Source organism: Sceloporus undulatus, chromosome 5 (assembly GCF_019175285.1).
Source record: "Sceloporus undulatus isolate JIND9_A2432 ecotype Alabama chromosome 5, SceUnd_v1.1, whole genome shotgun sequence".
In the NCBI taxonomy this organism is placed as follows: Eukaryota; Metazoa; Chordata; class Lepidosauria; order Squamata; family Phrynosomatidae; genus Sceloporus; species Sceloporus undulatus.
The window spans coordinates 106,582,660-106,602,030 of record NC_056526.1 but is presented as its reverse complement, the minus strand read 5'-3'; the positions used below and the strand labels follow the sequence as shown (position 1 = coordinate 106,602,030).

The window sequence follows — 19,371 nt, the reverse complement described above, 5'->3', positions numbered from 1 at the left end:
CCCCACCTCTTCCTCCCAGTAATGTCTGTGTCTGTGCAGACTACTTTGTTGAAAGAAAAACCACTCTGACCCCTGATAACCCAGTTCCCTCTTGATCTTAACATATGTCTTGGAGGCTTAGGGTCATCATTGTTACATAAGAGTGCATTGTCATTTTCATTCAAGTAATATTATATCCTTTCTGCGTTGTTTAATATTCCCTCCCTGTTTTTGTTCAGACTGTGCTTTGGTCATTTAGCGCCGCTTGTGGGTCGCTTGTGTCCTGTCCACTTCTGTAGTCAAGTGGGAGCCTTGAAAAGACAGGGTGACCGGATCGCCTAACCTCAAAGGAGGACAAGACACCGCAGAATTCAGACCTTTGAGAAAAATGGGGGGGGGGCATGACCACATAATAGCTAAAAACACGCATATACTTGTGTTAAGTCGTGCTCAAAAGGGAGGACATTTTGGAAAGTAGGTTGGAAGGGAGGATGCGTCCTGGAAAAGGAGGATGTCTGGTCACCCTGCTCTAATAACTTCACTAATAGTTCAGAGTACTTTGAACCCCCCCCCCCCCCCATTTCCTCTGTGTCGGGTCCTCAACATTTAATTGACTGGCACTCAACCTGCAGACCTGTGCACATTTTCTTATAGGTGCCTTTAGAATCAGTGGGACAAGTTAATTGTGAGTACGTTCAGTGAGAGTTACAATATGACCCTGTTAATTCAGAATAAAATTACACTGAATTCAGTGTGATTAACCTTCAGGTAAGTTTGCATAGTATTTCAGCATCTGTCACATAATGATGTCTAACTAGATGGCTTGTGAAAATCAGTACATCCCTGTTTGCTTGTAGGTTTATTCAGTCCCAGTGTTCAAAACATTTTGAAATTATGTCACGAGCCTGGAAAAATTCTAGACCAGTCTACTCTTTCTCTCTTTAGGGTCAGTAGGTTGCTTAAATCCTTGCATAAGCTGTGTGGTGTGGGGCACCAGCAATTTTTATCCCCTGTTGTTCCAGACACCAAAACCATATTTGTGATCCTTGACTACAGTTGTTTCTTTTATGGAAACTCTTCAGGGACCTGCAGCTTGTGGCTTGTGGACTAGCACCAGTACATGGGGCACCACTCTGAGTGGCACAGATTTAAATGTCTTCTTTGCCAGAGAAGAGTCTGTCAGGTATTCCACTTAGTTTTGTAGTGCTATTTCACTTTAGGTATTAGAGAGTAGTCCGTGATATAGCAGAACATTGTTATCTGGAAGATTAAGTTGAGGATAGGTTATTAAATTTTGAAAATGCCTTCTCCTGAAATTAATTTATTAATAGTTTTTGTGGGTTTTTCGGGCTATGAGGCCACGTTCTACAAGAGTTTATTCCTGTTTCACCAGCATTTGTGGCTGGCATCTTTAGAGAATACATTCTCTGAAGATGCCAGCCACAGTTGCTGGTGAAACGTCAGGAATAAACTCTTCTAGAATGTGGCCTCATAGCCTGAAAAACCCACAAAACTATGGCTGCCAGCCATGAAAGCCTTCGACCTCACATTAATTTATTAAAATTATTACAAAGAAGTTGTTGGCATGTTTTAAAAATATGTTTTGTATACTGTGCATGTCCAAGATTCAGGCCATGTCTTAAGAAATGTACAGAAGTCATAGTGTGTAAAATAGTGGTATATAGTGGCCTCTGGAACAAGAAAGTTAGTGTGTTAGGGCAAACTGTAAATTTTGCATGCATATTTTAAAAAATGCATTGACTTTAATAAATGTATCTTCATGAACTCTTATAAAATATGGTGCCACCTGCTATTAAATATGATAAAATCCTGGTATATGCTGGGCTGCAATTTAGGTGAATGTCTGTGTTGAAATTGTCCTCACCAGGTTCTTTCATTAATTCACATGACAGGCAATTTTTATTACATTGCAGTCTTAACTTTTGTACCTTTAGGGAAGATATAGTGTATGCATATATAAGTAAATACATTGCATACCGATATGCGTGCATGCATTCTCTCTTTTTCAATGAAGTTTCTATTGAAAAACTGCTTAAAATGCATTTAATTCAATATACAGTATAATAGACCCAGCAAAGTGAATTGGACTTGTTAGTCATCATTCATGTAAGTTCCATTGATTTCAGTGCAGTAGGTATACTCTGGTTGGGACATATTCACTGGATATAGCCCAAGATGTTGGAATTACTGGCATCTCATACTGATAGATAGAATAGGTTGATTAATTTGAATTCAGTTTTTAAATATTAAAAAAAATCAGTCCTATAAATAGTTTAAAAAAATACAGCTTGCTCATTTATAGTAAGTGCCCACGATATAGTTTATTTACATTTATTGGATGAGTTACTGGTCCCAAAAAGAGTCAGTAGTTCTAGTCCCAGTATAATATTGGCTTTTTCAAGACATTCAGCGTCTGTCAGTTTCAAGAAGCAACTTAACATGCATATAATAATTATGTTGAATAATCTTTGTATTGTAATTCACCCTGAATTCTTGGAAAGATGGGGTAAAATGTTAAAACAAATAACAGTCATGCAAGTTATGGAAATAATTGTTTGTTCAAGATATTATTCTCATTTGCACTGTGTAATGGCATTTCTGCTATAGCATCCTAGAGTAGCTTCAGTAGATAAGGTAACAGCAGATATCCAGGCAAGTGACTGTACGAAGGGGAGAGTTTATTTATAACAGAATACATGATCAGAAATGCCAGTGTCTTTTAGATTGGGCAGGGACTGTTGAGCTTATATTTGTACACTGTCTTGTGTAGTGTAAGTATTTTATACAGAATATTTAATCATATAATATAATTACTTCACCGGATGATAATACAACTTAATACAGTACTTAATATAGAGACTTAATCAAATCTTCTGCCTAGATTTGATTCTTGCCAAATCACATTCTGACAGTCTTTAACAGAAGCATAGATTCAGTACAGAGCTAATGTATAAGACTGCTTTCATGAGGTTACCTTGCTTTAAGATTTTCATTCTGGCATATAAAACATTTCCAAAATGTCACAATTTATAATGTAGAAATGAAAAGTGTTTAACATTAAAACAAAAGTGAATTCTTCATAGATAGAGGGAGTGGTATGGTTTGTAAATTAGATCACTTGTATCACTTCAGTCTCCTTTCTGCATTCCTGCTACATTAGTGTTGTATGACAATTTCAGTTTAAAAACTATCTATCCCTAGTTAGAAAGTTCTCCCCTTATTCTTCTTCTTTTTATCAGGAGGAAGGGAAGAAGAATAAAGCGTTATTCTATACCTGACAGCATTTAAACTCCTTTCCGTCACCCCTTTTGACTGAGGTTAGATGGTCAGTGGTATTAAAGTACAGGGAGGTAGATTTGGTTTAAACATTTCAAATACATCCTTAACACCCTAAGGATTCATTAGAATGCTTTCTTGGAGTGATATAGAGGCAGGAGATATTTTTGAGATGCAGTGTCTTGGATGAAAGATCCACTGATGATTTTTCCATTTCTGTTCTTGGCGTAAGGCAGTGAGTTGTGGAGGCTGTATTACTTAAAGTAGGAAGGAATGAGGTTGCATGAGATCAAGGAATGAAGATTTCTAAACTGTAAACCAGAGGAGGGCAATAGATAGAATAGATACTTTATGTTGGTGAAACAAAGAATGCTTGGGTGTCCATGAGTGATTTTTCTGTGGAATGAGTGTGGTGTACTTTTCATTTCTGGTACATGGAACAAATTCTTGGGGTCAGAATTCTTGGATTATAGGTGTACTGTTTGCACCTATCTGCAGTTGGTGGGCTTGAGTTGTAGTTAAAAAGAAAGTAGATTCTGTAAAAACAAAATGTAACTCAAAACTCCCACCAATTAGCTTTATATGCTTTGATATTTCTTTTGACAAAAAGTAGAGTTTTCTGTTTGTGTATACAAATAACTTTACTGTGAAGTTAAAGTGCAGAGACACTGTAGAAATAATGCAATTTGACATCACTTAAGTGCTGTAGCTCTATCCTATGGAATCCTGGCATCTGTAGTCTTACCAGGTCTTTAGCAATCTCTGCCAAAGAGTGCTGGCACCTCACAAAACTACAAATCCCAGGATTCTGTCGGATGGAGCCATGACCGTTAGAGTCATATCAAATGGCATCAATTCTGCAGTGTAGATGCACCCTTAGTTATAGGTCAATGATGGTGAACCTATGGTATGTGTGCCATGGGTTGCACACAATGCCATGCCACCCAGCACAGGTCAGGAAGGAGGAGGAACAGGCACGTGCATGCCCGTTGCTTCTCCTCCTTATTGTTTCCTGGCCTTCAGCTGTCTTCCTGCCGTCTCCTGGCTTCCAGCTGCCTCTCTGAGACAGCTGGAAGCCAAGAAAGGGGCGCTAGGGAGTAGGAGCCACAGGCGCATGCCCGTTCCTTCTCCTCCTGGACGTTTCTTGGCCTTCAGCTGTCTCCCGGAGACAGCTGGGGGCTGGGAAAAGGGTGGTGGGAAGAGTAGCAACCGCCTCATGCCCGTTGATCCTCTGCAGGGACCTTTTTTGGCCCCCAGCTGCCTCCAGAGGGACAGCTGGGGGCAGGGAAAGGTCCGGAAGGAGGAGGAACGAGTGTGTGCCTATTCCTCCTCCTCCACAGGGATCCTTCAGGGATCTCTGAGAAACAGCTGGAGGCTGGGAGAAAGGAAGAGGGAAGAGGAGCAACTGGTGTGCCCCTGTCATCCCCCTTTCCAGACTTTCTGACTTCTTGCTGTCTCTCAGAGACAGCCAGCCAGAGATCAGGGAAAGGGGGGGGGGAGAAGTCCCACCCCGGAAGTCCTGTCCCTGGCACTCGGTGTTACCCAGTGCGGGATTTTTTTTAGTTCGAACACGTGGCCCCAAAAAGGTTTACCATCACTGTTATAAGTAATACCGTTTTCTAAACACAAATATTTAAAATCTCCTCACTGAAAAGTTTCACATTTCAGTTTCACATAACACGAGAACCAGATTGCTGATAAAAGTTACTACTACTAGGATTTCATATTTTAATGTGAAGGCAAACATAAGTGCTTCCAGGGACAGGGCTCCTACTGCTCACAGTTAAAAGCCATTTATAGCTACTCCACCTATATTCCTGAGTGGATTTTCTCTATTAAGTGGGGGGGGGGGGGGGGGGGGGGGAAGGGGAGCGACAGGGGAAAACATGGGAGGACAGCAAGTCAAAGGCAACGTTATTTAGACCTCCTTAAACTTCCATGATCAAGTCACATCAATTGCACAGTAAGTCTCATCTAGGAGTGTGCATTGTTCAAAATAAACAGATTAGTGTAGCAGCAGAGATGAGTCTTGGTCCAGAGATTCTTTACGAATGAGAATGATGGGGAGCTCTTCCTTCTAGTCAGGCGACAGATACTATCCAAGATTCACATGCAGAGTCCTGTTTTACATCTTCCTCAGTGGAGTGAGCTAATGATCCATAAATTGGAAGAGGCCAGTCCTGTGCCCCATGCTTCATCTTTCTTATCCCACTTATGTGTATTGCTCTACAAATGGGAATTTTCTGCTTCCCAATCTGTAGTTTTCTCTTGCCTGTGAGGGTTCCATCAACTCTGATTATTCTTTATGTATTCTATATTATTATATTGTTACTTTACAAAATTTAGTTGCTTTTATGAGGCTCCATGTGCTCTCCCATCCAGTGCAAATCAGATCTGAAACGTCTTCACCAATGCTAAAGAATAATTAATTTTCAGACCATTTCGTTGTCTCAGTCTACAAAAGCTTTAATTTACCAGCATATATATGTAATATTGCTTTAATGAAATGGAACAGGGATGATGAAAAGATTCTTAAGAAAAGTGAAATATGCTCTAAATGCACACACACTTAACTGATGATCAGCATTATCAATTTTTACACTTACCAATGATACGGATGGAGTGCCTTTCCTTCTAAGGTGATTGATACTATGCAAGATTCACATTCAGAGTCCACACAAGTACAGTACATTTTGTGTTGTGTATAAACTAAGCACTCTTTTAAAAATTATATCAGGATAAATGGCAGGATATATAATTATATTTTTGGTGCAGTTACACAAAGCTGAGATTTTAATTTAATATAGTTATTTGTCCAAATATTGACAATAGGTATTTGGCTTGCTTGCTCTTAATTAATCAGTTTCAACATATCCAGCAAAACTTACTGCATATATGTGCAACCTTGCAATGCAGTCGTATGCATGTTTACTCAGAGGCAAGTCCCATTGCACTTCCAAGTAAATGTGTCTGAGATTGTGACCTAAATGACTAATGCTCTCAGTCATAGTTAATGTTGTTGAATTATTAAGGAAACTACTGATGTTCTTGTTATCTCTGCTGTATACCCAGTTTTAGATCATTTAAAATGTTGTTTTGATATCTGTGGTCTGCGCTGGGATCTTTTGATATAAGAAAGATCAATAATTGTTATCTGTCTATAAACTGTTAAAGGGACCTGTAGCACTTGAAAGAGTTAGCATTTTCAAGTGGCTTGAGTGTTTTGAATTGCAACCCACTTTGTTAAATGTCACAGAACAGAAATCTTTGTTCCTTTTGTTGTTACAGATGAACATAGGAATCCCAGTGGAATTAATAAATGAAAACTATCCGTTCTTGTTTTGCCACTAGTGTTCACATTTGTCAAAATTATAGATAAATGAACACAGTTTTGGCAGCAATTTTTTAAATGAAACTTCACCCTTTAAATGATACAATGTGGATTTAAAATAAAATAATTAATTGCAAGATAGAATGATTATTTTATTGCATTACTAGCAGAAACAGTTCAAAGATTTAGAACTCATTCCAGTTGTTAGCACCAGCTAAACTATGTCCGTTGAATTAATGGAAACTTGGCAAGTCAACACATATGTACATCCTATTTATTCACTGGGTCTACCTTAATTGGGGCAAACATTAGTTTGCTTTTACTGATTTTTAAAACTTAACAGGTGGTTGCAAAGAGATAGCAAAGGATCTGCTCTTTAAAACCAGGTTAGATTTTGAGCAAATCCCAAAATATCTAGAGGTAGGCCATTTTTATTGTATCATAATCTGGTAATTGTCCGAGTGATTGACGGGAAAAACATTTAATACTTGGGCTGAGAGTCATTAAATAAATAGATAGCAGTTATCATCTCGATGGAGAGCACTGATAACAATAATTGATTATTCACTGTAAACGCTAATTTTTTCTGTAAATGGGCAGTTCTTTGTTTTCCAATTACATTTTGCACAGAATTAGTCTTTGATTTATAATGACTGTACAACGTTAGTTAGTACTGTGCAGATAGAGGCAAAAATTTTTTAAGAACAAGAGACATCTTCCACAAGATCCGAGAAATCAAAGGGAAATTTAAACCAAGAATGGGGATGCTCTATGACCAACAGGAGAACACATTACATTTCAAGTAGAAATAAAAAGATGATGCAAATAATACATGGAAGAACTATACAAAAGAGAAGAAGGGATGACAGATTTATTGGAAGAAGAATCATTTGAAGGTGAACCTCCAATGTTAGAAAGTAAAGTGGAAGTGGCACTCAGAGCACTTGGGAGAAATAAATCACCAGGAACAGAGCTGCTTCAATTTACAGAGACAAAATATATTTTAATTCTAACTGAAATCTGTCAACAAATATGAAAAACAAATTGAGGGCCCACAGATCGGAAAAGCTCAGTATGTATTACAGGCCTTCCAGAAAAGGGCACCAGAGTTTGCAGTAATCACAGGACTATTGCATTAATTTTTCATACAAACAAAGTGATACTCACAATTATGCAACAAAGACTCTTACCATATATGGAGAGGAAAATGTCAGATGTCCAAACTGGTTCAGGAAAGGAAGAGGCATCACATTGCAACCATATGCTTGATTATGGAACGTGCTAAGGAATTTCAGAAGAAAATCAGCCTGTTCTTTATAGACTGTAGCAAAGCCTTTGACTGTATAAATCCTGAAAAGCTATGGATCGTTCTTAAAGAAATGGGTGGGCTACAGCATTTGATCATCCCGATGTATATATCTGCACTTAGGACAAAAAGGCTACCGTTAGGATAGAATATGGATAAACGGAATGGCTTACAATTGGCAAGGGGTCAGACAAGACTGCATTTTATGTGTTTAACTTGTATTCCAAAAATATACATAAAGCAAGATTAGATTTGGAGGAAGTACTGCATGTGTGAAATTTGTTAGAAGGAACAAAGAGTCGAAGATACGGAGATGACACTATACTAACAACAACAACAACAACAATGTTTATCGATTAGTTGGCTGACCATATCAACAATCAAATACAAAATACAGTACCAAGATACATACACAGGTAAACATAATCACTATCCTAAAACTCATGTAAAATTAACTAAATAAATTAAAACACATGAAATATAAATAAATAGTAAATTTGATTAAAAAATAGATTGCAAGATAAAACAGGGGGAGTGAGGTAACGAGCATAAAAATTTTAATCAGAGTAATAATCAGAGTAATAAGCTCATTACTGTGGCAGGGGACCCCATTTTGTGTGATAAATAGATCCCTTGGGTGAGCAGCTTTTGAAAGAAAATTTTAGCGTAACGTACTAAGTGTAAATTCTCCCCAGAAAGGAAATAGCACAATTTAACAATTGGATCCCAATTGTTGTAAGAAATGGTTGTTAAGCAATGGGATCTTTCCTTGACATATATACAACAATCAAACAAGATATGCACAGTTTCCTCTATGACTGATATCATATCCTGTGGTAGGATATTTTTTTGAAACCATCTTGTTCTTAATATAGACTTCAATTGCTCAAATCTAGCTTTGGTGAAAGCTACTCTCTGTTTCTGTGTTAGGTTCAGCCTAAGGTACTTTTCTAAGCCAAATAATGTTTTATTCTTGGCCAACCAATTTAGAGACTTGAAACCGGCCAGCAAAGCTATGTCTGTTTGAGCACTGATATCCAAAACTCTGTGTTTTAATGTTTCCTGAGCTGTATGACCAGAGGAAAATAGATAAAAAGGAGAGAATTCTAGCTGATACATTAGTAGGAATGCCTGACATATTTAAAAGTTTGGTCACTGAATATCTAACTGTTCTTCAAAGCAGAGTTTAAGGAATCTCCCCGGGTCAATTTTGAATATCCTTAGCCAGTAATTAAAGACTTTTATCAAATCTTGGCACTGGATAGAATGGGCCCCAAGTCACTGCTTGGGCCGGAGTGTTCTTATCTGTTCCAAGTATCCTCCTTAAGAAGCAGCTCTGTGCCTGCTCCAAAAGGGGTACTTTCATATGACCCTATAGTTCTGCTCAATCCCACTAGTGGGATGGTTGTAGTTTATCAATTTGTAAAGGACATTAGAATTAGCTACAGTGCGCCCTTACTTTATGCTGGGGATCCGCTCCGGTTCTTTCTACTTTGGAAACAAAAGGTCCCAGGCAAATAGTGGAGGTTGCTTCTTCAGTACAGAAGGCTGTCCATGCTAAATAAATTAAACTGACTGCCTCTCTGGAAATGGGCAATAAAACTACTATAAACCAAAACAGTATGACAATTGTTCCTTTACACTTGATTGTCAGTGCTGTCCTGGAAGTGTGAGACGCTGCAAGCAAATCTAGACATGGAGGATTGATTTCCCAGCTCTAGGAGTTAAAGGTTCTCAACTAGAGGCTGAAGGCTCATGTGCAGCAAGTGTAACAACTGCATCTTATGTAATGTGTGTGTAACTTCAAATTCTCTGTTCACTTATGGTGACCCCATAAATTTCATCGGGTTTTCTTACTTGGAATAAAACTTGCAACGGTCTGAATCAAACCTTTAGTTAGAATTACAGCTATACATGAGAATAGTACCCCATGTCCTCCACTTCTCTGCTTAAGTCCTTTAGGTTCAGGCCCGTGATCTCCCTAATTGAGTCTAGGTATCTGGTGTATGGTCTTCCTCTCTTTCTACTGCCGTCCATCTTTCCTATCTTTTCAAGAGAGTTGTGCCTTCTCATGATGTGGCCAAAGTACAACAGCCTCAGTTTTGTCATCTGGGCTTCGGGGAGGGGGGGGGGATTCTGGTTTGATCTGTTCAAAGACCCATTTGTGTGTCTTTTTGGCTGTCCATGGTATCTTCAGCACTCTTCTCCAGCACCACATCGCGAGTTGATTTTTTTCCTATCCATTTTTTCCACTGTCCACCTCTCACATCCGTACATGGTGATGGGGAATACTATGGCTTGGACAAATCTGATTTTATTGATCACTTGTATGTCTTTATTCTTTAGGATCTTATGTAGTTCGTTCATACGTAGCAATCCCTACTCGCAGTAAATGGTTTGGTGGCACTTGTTGGAAGTTTTCATACAGGTTCAGTGTTTCCTGCTGCAACACCTTGTTATCAATGGGAACACATTTTCTGTTCATGTCTTCCAGTCACAAATTTAATGCCTTCTGCATTTTTACTATGGATTTATCTTATAATCTGGGCATAGTTTTTGCAGTTTGAGGTGCTACAGCAACTACTACGAGCTTCTTTTTTCCCTTCTTCAGAATTTCACTGTTGGAAGATTCATTCTTACATAGATCTTAGCAACCTCAACACATGAATTTTTTTCTTTGCTAATCTAGTCCAGAACTTTCCCCTTCTCTCTTAAGGAAAGCACTTTAGAGATTTTACTTGGTTTATCTGGATTACCATCATCACCTCGTGTGCTTTGGGACTACTATTCACTGTTATAACTCTTTCACCACTGCAAGCAACTAACAGAATGTGCCAGTCAACAAAAGTCACTCAACAGTGAATACAAGCTAGCGCAAGCAGCATTAGATGGCATGAGCAGCATGAGATATCTAGCATGAGCACCTCAAGGGGAACTTCGCATAATACTGAATCCATGTAATAGAGATCTGTGTAATACGGGATCTGACTGTGACTATTTATGATAATTAACTAATTATAACTAGGGTCTGCCAAGCTGTGAATGTATGACCATTGCTACCTCCTCATGGGAAAGCAACTCTGACAGATTGCAGGTTCCTGAATGTTCATTTATTATGCTACTACTGGTGTCAGGTCTTTACAGTTTGAGAAAGTTATTGATTGATTAGAAAATAAGAAAACGAGGCATAGAGTTTTCAGACTTCAGTTTTAGTCACTCTCTCACACACACATCTGAAGTAGTAATGGCTCCAAATTCTGAAAACCTGGAAGTGCTCAGCTGCTGTAGCAAGACAGTGAGTCGTAAGGCTGGTCCCATCTTTAGGCAAAATGAGACAGCCACCTCAGAGAGCAGTTGTGGAGGGCATGATAGGCAAAAATTGTAAGTTATTTACCTTTGTATTGTTAATTTTTTTACTAGTAGAGGTGGGGAAAGGCTTGATGTTAAAACAACTTGGCTGGTTGTGGGCACTGTGTGCCTTGAATTGAGTGAGTGGGTGGCACTATCTGCTGAACTACCTTTGGGACGAAAATGTATCTGGGTGGCCCTGAACAGGACTCTGCAAGTAATTGGCTGTGATAAGGCATTTTGTAATGTAAAACAGGCAAGAGAGTGAGAGTGACACTCTTAAAAGTGAGGTGAAAGGGTAGCACTTCTGTTGCAGGAACATTTAATATTTATATTTTGTAGTACAGAGAATTGCAGTGTACAGGAATGAAGCATGAGAATAACTACACTCTTTCATTGCATAGGTGGCACGTGAATTAAGTAGGCAGGTAACAATCTGTCCATTGAAGTCAGAGGTTGTAGGTCAGATGAAATTACAGAGTGATATTATTACATCTCCATCTCTTTATTTAGATTGTGTTCATGGGGTGGTTTGATCTGCATGGGTCAGAGGTTTAAATGGAGATCTGAGTATTTTGATTCTTGCAAAATCCATCACCCTTCTGTGATTTGCATTGCTATGAAAACTGTTTTGTGTGCTATTTTCCAAATGGCCTGGGGGCAGTTTTCATCCACAAAATGATACAAGAGGGGATAATGACAGGATTGGATCGCCTGCAGCTGCTATTTGGGGGGGAAATGAAAAATTGAAAAAAGCAATATATTAATTCATTGATGTTGTTATATGTACTGTAGTTTACCCTCATTTGATTAGTAAACATGAGAACCTATTGAGTTTCTTCATTCTTTACCAGTGTAATAGGTGTGTAATATCTTCACCCTTCAATGTTTACTAAAATAGCTGTTTTAATGTAGCCAGTTAATATATGAGAACCCTTATTTGACCTTTTTAAGTAAACAGAGGAAGGCTGAAACATTGACACTAGTTGTGGTTGTTTTGGAATGAATGATCAGAACCAAACGAAAAAGCTTTTACTGGTCACACTATATTTCCTGGTACCACTATGTTTCTTCATATTGTTTTAGTCTGCACAATCTAGTTCTTTTTCCACTTTCCTTGCACCCTCATTTCTTAGCTGAAAGTACATTTGCCTTCTCCATACTTCAGCATCTTGATTTATACCTTTATTTATTTACCTTTCTCTCTCCTACATTGTTTTTATAGATTTTCAGTGTTAATTTATAAATATTCTGTACATGAGCAGCTACTGACTTTTATATAAGGCAGTGGTTCAGTTTGGTTGAAAATAAAGAAGCGATAATTACTTTTAGGTGCATCTTTTTTTTTGGGAGGGGGGGAAGTTCCCATAACTTGAGCTCAGCAAAAACAGAACAGGGAACAAAGCATTAAACAACAAGAAAAAGCACTGGGTTAGAAAAATGGTAATTAGGTAAAGAAATATTACCTAATGTATAAATAAGAAAGAAAGAAAGTAAGAATTGTGGTTGACGAAGTGGGTTTTTTTCTTCCCAAGAATGTAGTGTAGTAACAGTGGTGGAAATACCAGACTGAAGAACAAATCATCTGTTATACAAAGGCACCACATCCACACCATAGAGTTAAGATATCTCATGGAATGAGCATTCTGATAGAAGAGGAAGTTCTTATTGGCAAAGATCATATTGCAGAAGGGTGAACTTGATGGCCTTGAGGTGTCTTCCAACTTTATGACTCTATGAAACCTTACATGCTCAACATGTGATTCTCTTACCGAAAGCCATGCAGTCATCCAGCCACACTGTCTCCTGCCATGAGAACAACAGAGCTGCATATAGCATGGCACTTCAAAGTTTTCCTTATGTATAGATACACTTTGTGATCTATGTCGTCCTGTATACCAGGATGCTGGATTGCTCTGTGTTTTGATGGATGACTTGTAGGGTCTTGACCCATTGCAACCTATTTGGGCTCATGGTTGCTTTGTGAGAAAATGGACACAGTGAAAGGGTAAGTCAGCTAGATCTACCCCTCCTGCCCACATGCAAGTTTTCTTTAGATGTCTTGTTTTCTCCAAACATGGATCTTTTTTGCAATCTAGCAAGTTTAACTTGTATCTAGTGACTAAGACTAAGACTGCAGTTCTTTTGACAATTATGGGAATAACCCCCAGTGAACTGGTATGAGGTGGCTTCCAGCGGGGAGGGTACAGAATTGCAACTGGTTCAGTGAGCAGATATAAACTTTTCCTGTGATATTATCACTCAAACTAGTGTTATAATTGGTATGTTGTAATTAAGTGAATAGTTCAGGAGGCGTGAAGAGAAAGTTTGTGAAATAATTAAATTAGATATACACTTTGCACTTTACAGGTTTATGATTTTAGATTGTAAAGTAATTAATACAAAAAAAGCTCCAAATTAGTTTAATAATATATTTTGCTGCAGAAAGATTCTGGTGCGATAAACCTGCACATACATGTGTTCAATTTGTTGTAGCTAATAGGAAAATATGAAAAGATATGTATGGCTCTTAAGATTTTGGGAGTGCCACCACATTTGATAGTTCTGATGACAAGTCTGTACTCAGGACAAGAGGCTACTGCTAGAACAGAATTAGGAGAAACAGAATGGTTCCTAGTTGGCAAAGGGGTCAGGCAAGGCTACATTCTGTCACCCTGTTTCCAGAAAATATCATAAAAAGATCAGGGTTAGACTTGGAAGAAGGAGAGGTGAAGATAAGAGGGGAAAACATCAACAATCTAAGATTGGTGGATGATACCATACTACTTGGAACATCACAGACATGGAACAATTACTAAGGAATGTCAAAGATGAAAGTGCAAAGGCAGGCTTAATGCTGAATATAAAGAGAATATAAATAATGACTACAGAAGAAACACATGAATTCAATCTAGACAACGAAATAGAAATAGTTCCCATATCTAGGATCAAACATGGATCTGAATGAAGACTCAGTCAAGAAATAAGAAGAAAATGGGGGGAAACAGGAAGAGCAGTATGAAAGAACTAGACAAGATCCTAAAGTGCAAAGATATACAACAGAGTACTAAAGTTAGAATCATCCAATCCATTGTATTTTCCATCACAATGTACGTATGTATGAACTGGACAGTGAAGAAAGCAGATAGGAAGAGTATCAACTCATTTGAGATGTGGTGCTGGAAAACAGTGTTCAGGATAGGGTGGGCAGCCAAAAAGACAAACAATAACAGATAATGCCTGAAATCTCATTGGAAGCCAAAATAGTCAAATTGAGGTTGTCATTTGGCCAATCATGAGAAGTAATGACACATTGGAAAAGACAATAATGCTAGGAAAGGTGGAGGGAAGCAGAAAAAAAAAGAAGAAGACCACACACCAGATGAATCGACTCAATCAGAGAGGTCATGGGCCTGCATTTGCATGAACTAAGCAGAGCAATGGAGGATCTTGGAGAGGTTTCATCCCCAGGTTCTCCATACATTGCAGTCAACTCGAAGGCAGTTAACAACAGTAGGACCTACTCATAATACACTTTTTAAAAAGGTAGGTCTAACACAGTAGTGAAACTTTTCTTAAACTGTATGATTTCCTCCAGTAAACAAGCAAAAATGTCCATATATATTCATCATTTAGTACTTTCTCCCCCAGGCATTGACCATGGACCCACTCTCTCAACCTCAGAGGAGGGCAAAGACAAAGCCCCTCTGAACAAATTTTGCCAAGAATAGTCCATGATATGTTTGTCCTAGGGTCAACATAAGTTGGAAACAACCTGAAGGCTAACAGAAACATTTTAGCAGCAACCTCAAATTAGTTAAATAGGGCCGAACAGACAGGCCAAAATAAAGCTGCTCTGGGTCACTTTGGAGGTATGCTGTTTAAATGCTGCATGCGTCTGAAGAGGCTGGAAACCATGCCAAAGCCACACTCCAGTCCTAAGGACTGGATCACAACTTTGGTGAGGCTTCTAGCCTCTTAAGATGTGTGTGTCATTTAAACAGTATACCTCCAAAGTGACCCTAAGCAGCTTTATTTTGGCCTGTCTGTTTGGGTCCATAGTTTGATTAGTTTGGATAGCACTTGTGAAGGTTCTCTATGATCCATCTCCACTCCTGCTAAGCTAGATGGGACTCCTTGAGACCACCTTTTTAATCAAAAAACAACCCTTGTTGCCATCAGCTGCCCCCAGTAACACATGAGGACTTTGCTGGGGGATTCCACTGACACCTTTCTTTGCCAGCTTAAAAAAGAACTAGCCATGCCAAGGCACGTAAAAAGGAGTGCAAGGAGGCAGAGTAATTTAAAGAAAATCAATCAGTAACTTTATTACAGTCAAAGACCAGCAAAAATTTAAAGAAAATTAAAGGAGTTCTAGTGCAAAAGGATATTACTACGTGCAGGACTAAATTGTCCTACAGGCACAAACAGAAAGTATATACGTTTCTTGTACAGTACAATAATTTCAACCGAACCAGTAAAACAAATAAAAAATCCTAATGTCACTGACTGGTACATGTTCATAATCTTACTCATAGCCCAGATGGAATTTGTAACCCTTCATGCTGGGAGCCTGGACTCCACTGTCCATCTCCACCAGCTTCCTCATAGTCTGCTGCAAGAGTATCAGAGACCACCAGTCAACAGGCAGGCAGGCAGGCAAACAAAAGCTTCATGTTCCATCCAGGCTTTCTAAAACCTCTTTCTCAGAACCATCTCAAAGGGTAATGTTTCTCCCCCAACTGCCCATCTCATTGGTCAGTTGCCATCTCATCAGCTGTGATGTAAACTCTCATTAAAATGTACCGCCTTCCACATTTAAGCCTTTGTTATCTGCGAAAAATGTTCTGATAAATGGAGGAACTCTCATTCATCACAGCACTAAATAAATAAATAATTTAACCCATGACTATTTTTAACCACCATTTCTGTGAGCAAGCATATTTTTTATTACATTTTTACAGCAGTAGTTCAAGAGGGGTGCTTATTTATTTGGCTTTCAGATTTCCTCTCATTTAGAAAGGAAATTGTATGCACCCTATAGCCATTCCACAAGGTACCCATGTAAAAACTGAAGTTTATCATCCTCAGGAAAAAAATTAAAAAATTAAAATAATCTGTCGCATTCAACATGAAATGTCTGGCCTTCTCCAAACTGGCAAAATAAAGCAGCTTCAAACTGACTTGAAGCCGAGATATTTAGACGACGTATGACCCGAAACCAGGTGGAAACAGACATAAAGCTACTCTCTGGGGTGAAATACCAGAGCAAAAATAAAGTCTGATACTCAGTCTCAGTGTGGAAAATGTGCATCATCATACAGACATATGAACAGAATGGTGCAAGTGTAGCAGTATGGGAATGGAGGGCCTCCATGATTGTGGTTTGTGAGTGTGTTATTTGGCACACCGATGTATCACTTGTGCGATTGTGTAGCCAGACATACAGATGCCCAATGGGATAGCAGCTGGACAGGAGAAGGGAAGTGAATGGCGGTGACTGGCAGTGTGTTTGTGTCATGGTGTGCATATATGGTGGGGAGGCGAGGAAAAATAAGCACTGCGGCCTGACACCACATGGTGCAGGATTTCCACTCGCTTTCAGAAAACCCAAGATTGGGCCGGTTTTTCCTGTCTCTGTGCTCAACCCAACTGACACTCTTATTGTCAGGGCTGATTTACTTAAATTGCTTGACTTAATCGTGATTTATATTATTTCCCTGAAGGATTCTGTTTTAATAGTTTAAATCATTAGTGAGGATGATTCTATTTAATCATTTTTCATGGATATATATTCTTGTTTAATTTAGCTGTAATAGATATTCAGTGATGTAAGATGCATTAGAAAGTAGGTACATTAAATAATAACACTGAATTATTTTCAGATTATTTGGCAGTTCACAAAGATGGGATAATGATTTGGTCATTTTAGTATTAAAACAAATGGAACTTCTGAAGTCATTCAGGAGATGAACCAGGTCCAGATGTTCCATCTTGGTACTTTTCTTATGATGCACCAGAATCAGCACCGTAAAGTAGGCTTTTAAATGCCTCTAAATAACTGTGTTGATTCGGTAATGGGCTGGATGAGGGAAAACAAGTTCAGGTTGAATCCAGAGAAAACGTCAGGAATAAGCTCTTCCAGAACATGGCCACATAGCCTGAAAACCCCACAAAAAACAATAGGTCTGGTTTAATTTTTTAAAATAAATTTTAATTTTAAAAATGATTTTTGTAAATTCAGCTTGGAGGTTTTTTTTGGGGGGGGGTCATCATGGTGTGACATGGTATACCATGGTATGGAGTATCTTCCTGGCCCATCACTGTTTTTCATGATTGAATCAGAACACAAATAAGACAGTGGGACACAGAAAGATTTTTTTCCACTTCATTCAAGGCTGTATATTTTATGGGTATGCACAAAGATACTGTGAAATACTTAATGAAAACAAGGCTGTAAACAATGTGTTAGTGGCTATATACATTTTCTAAGGGGCTTTTTTTGTTGCCTGCTTCAGCCTTCCATGCCTCCTAGCCTCAAGTAGAGTTTCCCAGACTTCCAGAGTAGGCTCAAGGACCACATGGGAAAACTGCAAGGGGAGAAAATGGAAACAGTTCTGTTACCCTGGGGCCATGGCTTATGGTTTTTAAAAATGTACTGATGACGGCATTATACTGTATGAACAGTACATATTGTAAATCATATTGAAAGTCTTTTTAAAAAAGTTCTGCAAATGGTAACCCTGCCAGCAGTTAGGACTAGTGCTGTGGAGCAGACCAGCTGTGATGTCCATTTGAAATGAGGCATTAACGAGGATGTGTGGTGCTTAGAACTTTGTTTAATTGTTTTTGAAAATTAGGGACTGACGTTAAACGAATTCAAAGCCCAGTGACAACAACAAAAGACAATCAAAGAAAAAGGAAAATGAAACACATTGAAATCATTAAAACTCCAGAAAATATTGATTTAAAGAAACATTTCCAAAAGTTAGTTGCTTTTTGATTCTAATATAGCATTGTACTAGGGCAAAAGTACACATGAATTGTGTGCATTAATAAAACACATCTGCTTCTTTTAGCCCTCAGTAATCATATCTTTCAAATATCAGCCAAACTGTATAAAACCCAAAGCAACAAAGTTGGAAATGCACAATTCATATTGGGACATTTTACCATACTTGGTGGTCTTGTGAAAAGGTTAAAATATTCTGGACCCAAATTAATAACTTTATGACAGCAATATTAAAGATGAAATTTCAACTACGTCCAAAATGTATATTTTTTAGGAGTCGGCTGTGTAGGCAGCGGGGGGTTCGGCTTGCTTTGGGATAAAGCAGGATCCAGCCACTTTTCCTGCCCATCTGCTCTGGCCCTCACTCTTAACCTAAACCAAGTCACAGGATTGTTGTGGAGATAAACAGAAGTGAGAGATTTTGGTAGTAGTAGAATGTTTGTATAGTGCTTTCAAGTACTCAGCTGCACATGGTTTAGTTATAATTATGACAGCGATGAGTTCATGGCAGAAGTTGGAGTCAAACTATGGACATCTGATTTTTATAGGTCAAAGTCTTAACTGCTGTAGTTTTTCATTTTTGAAGAAAGAAGGGAATTTTAGACCCCAAACACACATTGACCAAATAAAATAGCTTCTTGCTGCTGTGGGGGCATGGTGTTCAAATGAGGCACTCTCAGAAAGTGGGTGGAAGCTGCTCCTCTGATGCTCTTTTGGTCTGGATCAAAAGGAGCATAAAAATTCCAGATCTTGGTGGTGGCTAGGTTGGGACTGTGGCAGCAGCCCGCTTTGAAAGCAGGCCGTGTGGTTGCTGCAGTCCTGGCGAGGTTGTGGCTGGAGTGGCCTGGGACCACTCCTTGCTGCCCATCTGCTTCACCCCATAATTTTCAGTGGTTTAAACAGCTTTAAAAGAAAGTACATCTTTGACCCAGGCCTCAGTACTCTAAAGGCACCTCATCTTGTCTGATCTTGGAAACTGAGCAGGGTGAGCCCTCATTACTACTTGGGTGAGAGTCCCCCAATTAATGCTTGTTGCTGTAGTTCGTATTTCAGAGGAAACCTCCAGAAGTGCACTTGTCCTTGAATGTAAATGTCAAA

At 38.8% G+C, this 19,371-nt stretch overlaps 1 protein-coding gene and 1 long non-coding RNA gene across 4 annotated transcripts in view; one reads left to right on the top strand and one right to left on the bottom strand.

Annotated features, from left to right (window-relative positions):
* Positions 1 to 19,371, bottom strand: part of LOC121931194 — a 972,450-nt gene that overhangs the window by 48,897 nt on the left and 904,182 nt on the right. The window lies entirely within an intron of this gene.
* Positions 1 to 19,371, top strand: part of MPPED1 (metallophosphoesterase domain containing 1) — a 95,197-nt gene that overhangs the window by 1,381 nt on the left and 74,445 nt on the right. The window lies entirely within an intron of this gene.